The sequence below is a fragment of the Amia ocellicauda genome, chromosome 6, assembly GCF_036373705.1.
Source record: "Amia ocellicauda isolate fAmiCal2 chromosome 6, fAmiCal2.hap1, whole genome shotgun sequence".
NCBI lineage: Eukaryota > Metazoa > Chordata > Actinopteri > Amiiformes > Amiidae > Amia > Amia ocellicauda.
The window spans coordinates 4,412,949-4,416,763 of NC_089855.1; the positions used below are offsets into that span (position 1 = coordinate 4,412,949).

Sequence of the window (3,815 nt, forward strand, 5' to 3'; positions counted from 1 at the left end):
AGAGCATTGAAGCTGTTCTGGTGACTCGTGGTGCCCAACACCTTACTGAGACACTTTATGTTGGTTTTTCCTTTAATTTGTCACCTGTCTGTATTTAGGCAGATTTATTTATCCTTCTTTCCAATGACTCATGAGCAAATGTTGTGTAATGTACTGTGAGAGTGCTCCCTGTAGTTTTGTTTTTTTAATCTGGGATTAGGACACCATACCATGATCATGTTTTGCTGGAATTGTGTGCAGATTTATGATATGAAAGACAACATGATTAATTATTAGCTATTACACTTTTTAAATAAAATGTAAAAGCATAGAATATGCTTCTCTTTATTTGTGGTTACATCACACACAGGGAAGGGGAGTTTTAAACATGAAACATCACTTCCTCTGTGTGAGAAGGCTTAATGCGATGACCTACAGCTTGTCAGTTCTCTCACTGATTACAGTGCTCCTTCTACAGCCCCACAACGAAGCTATAAAGACATCAATATGAATGTGTATGTTCTACAAGGAAAATGACATTTTGGTGGAATTTAAGACTGCAGATTGTATGTAAGTAACATCTATCTTAAATCTGTCTTATTTTAAATTAGTGCTATAATATATATATATATATATATATATATATATATATATATATATATATATATATACCCTTTCTGTTTTTGCAGATCTCCTGTCCTGCTGTGTCTGTGCTCAGTGTCTGTCAGTGAGAAGTGTGAGTCCAGGAGACAATGTGACCGTCCACTGTGGCCTCACTGTGCCTCGTATTCACTGGTTCAGACAGCGCCCAGGTCAGCTGCCTCTGTTCATACTGCACTCCCTGTCAGCTGAATTTCCAGATGCCTGGTACCACAATGGCTTTGGAGATCATTATTCACTGGAAGCTCATAACAGACTGTTCATCTGGAACGTTACAGCAGAGGATTCTGGGACGTATTACTGTGCTAAGAGGGAGAATGACACACTGGTATTCCACAATGGGACTGTGCTGAGTGTCACAGGTACATTGTCAATTCATCTATCTAGTTAACATGGTGTATTAATTTGTAGTGATCCAGGAAACAAACTCTATACAACCGTTTCAAAATATTTAAGGGTCTCAACACTGTTAATCCCTTCATGTTTCTGTTTCACTGAAAAGAGTTCCTTGACAATGATTTCTGACATTTTGATATTTACACTTATTCAGTTATTCTTTTCACACTGTGTGGATTTCTACAGCTCTAACAGTGATGCGATTATGGTGTACAGCAGCTATATTCTGTTTTGTGTTAGTCTGTGGTTTGAAATATAATCTCAAATGAGAAAGAACCATATTTACTAGTTTTTCTTTTTTAACTTTAACAAAGAAGATCTTTAATAATCATTTGTATTAGATTTATCAATTCTACAATTAAATATATGGAATTTTCATAATGTTATATATAATTGACATGATCAACAACACAGATGTATATGTATATGTCTACATCTACATCTCCTAAAATATAAATATGCCCTAATATTACTTTTTATATTTTTTGTACATTGTTGGTACCTCTAATTTTTACATTATTATGTTCTACTATGATTGCAAAAAGTACTAAAACAAAAACAAAATTAGAAGCTCAACAATACATATCTCATCAGAGTTTTAAGTTAAATTCAAGTAATAATTTAGATATTCTATTTTAAACAGTATATCTTTAAACAGTATATATTTTAAAAATATATCTATACAATAACCTAAAAAATGTTTTTCCTTAAAATGTCAAATTCCATTAAAAACACTATTTCAGTTAAAAAACACAGAAGAGTCTGACTGATGGTGAATATCTATAATGCCAGAGGCTGGTTAATTACTTTTCTATTAAAATGTTTTATATTCTTAACCCACAATGTTTTCTAATTGCGCTTTAGATTTGTTTTTATATCTTATATACTTTAACTCTACTTGAGGTGAAATTCAACCGAATTGGACTGCTATAAAAACTTAGTTCATCAGATTATTTAAAATCAGACTGTCATTTATTTTTTCTTGAAAAGGAAACAATGGGAGCATTTTCTGTTATTGTGAATAATTGTTTTTTGTATTCATATTTAGAAGAGTTTAGAGTATATTGGCCAATATTTGGTTACACATTGCTGTGAGCAGCAGGTTGCTGTAATGTGATTTCTCACTGGACACTTTGTATCACGGCAGTGCCCCCCCCAGACTCGGCTACCGAGAGTCAGAATCAACCAGAAACATGGAAAACGACTCTGATGACCGTCTCTCTCGTCTGCAACGTTATGTTTCTGATCGCAATCGTAGGTGAGTTTAATATTTATTTTTCAGCAATTATGAAAACGCTGTGAATTTAATGTTATTAAGTTGTGTCAATAGAAAGCAAAATGTAACCTTAAGGAAGACAGTGCTTTGCATAGTTGGAAATGCCCCAATCAATTCACACAGTAGTTATATGTTCTTGTGATTTAGGGGCACAGATCCAAATACTTAATGTTGGTAAAGGTAATTCAATAGAAATCTCAGCTATGAAGATGCAAAGGTGTAGTTTGGCATTCAGTAAAGGAGTGATAAAGGATACATAAAGGATATGATATTTACAATAAATATATAATAATAATAATAATAATAATAATAATAATAATAATAATAATAATAACAATAATAATAATAATAATAATAATAATAATATTCATTTATTAATTTCAGTGTTAATAAAGAGACTCCAGGCAATGGACTGTTTCTGTGTTGAGAAATCTGAAAAACCCCAGGAGGTCCCCCAGGTAAGGTATTGGTGCAGAAGACTGAAAGTACACTCCGCACCAATTCTGCACTATACACAGTGTTGTAGAGCTCTGATTATTCACAGCAGTGTAGCAGTGTTGTATAGGGCACAGTGCTGCACTATGCCTGTGTTCAGTGTATTGACTCATTTTACATTTCTATATTTTTAAAGTCTTAACTCAGCTCCCCTTTGTAAAGCTGCTAACTAAGCATTTCATGTAATTGTTGTTAACTTAAGTCAGCACTTTTAAAGATGTATGTAACACTTGTCCACTTCTTAGTGTTGTTTTTATTAGTTTAAACAGGTGTTAATTAGCACAACAGTAAAGGTTTTGTAAATCTGGCTCAGGGTGTCTTGGGTTAGGAGAATGAAAGAGCTCCTCTTTTTGTTTTCAGCAGACTGACATGTTGTACTCTGAGGTGCATCTGTCTGAAAAAAGGTCTAAAATAAAGAGCAGAGACATACACACCACCTACGCTGAGGTGCAGTTCTGCTGACAGAGAGCAGGTCTGGGGGAACGAGACCCTGCACAGAGCGTCTTCCAGCGCCATGGACATTTCCACTGAACACCCACTGAGAATAATGATGAATGTTTACTGGTTGGTTGACCTTATTTTAAATTGAATTTGTTTGTAAACTTTAATTGCTGTCAGTGTTAGGTTATGGACAACAGCCATCTGAAAGTATACACAAACAGTACTCATGTACACAGATCTGTAAATATTCCATAAATATCTTTATTGTAATAAAACACAAGTTTAAGTGCAGCTATGTCATGTTTATTCTTGTCTTCCAAAACAACGTATGTACTAGTGAATAACTTCTTTTTAATCAACTGAAAGTATTGAGATATAAACTCCACAGACATGTGTGGATCACTGGTTATTGCACGCTGAAAACACTAGGTAAACCCATTATCCTTTGACACCAGCGGACTGTGAAATGCACAGCACACAGATGCAGCGTGAACTCAGACATCCTCTGTGTTCTGTAACGACAGAGAAACAGCTCAGATATGTAGGATCATTTCAGAAACATTGTTTT

The 3,815-nt window shown here is 34.3% G+C and overlaps 1 long non-coding RNA gene across 2 annotated transcripts; it reads left to right on the top strand.

The window, feature by feature from the left end:
• The first annotated feature begins 302 nt into the window (after positions 1–302).
• Positions 303–3,538, top strand: LOC136751764 (uncharacterized). 2 transcript variants are annotated; one of them, XR_010817061.1, is made up of 5 exons: positions 303–549; positions 669–1,001; positions 2,183–2,293; positions 2,696–2,769; positions 3,170–3,538. It is a non-coding gene; the product is annotated as an uncharacterized LOC136751764 (long non-coding RNA). The 2 variants fall into 2 exon arrangements; XR_010817060.1 differs by having other exon boundaries at positions 304–549; positions 3,167–3,538.
• Positions 3,539–3,815: the final 277 nt, after the last annotated feature.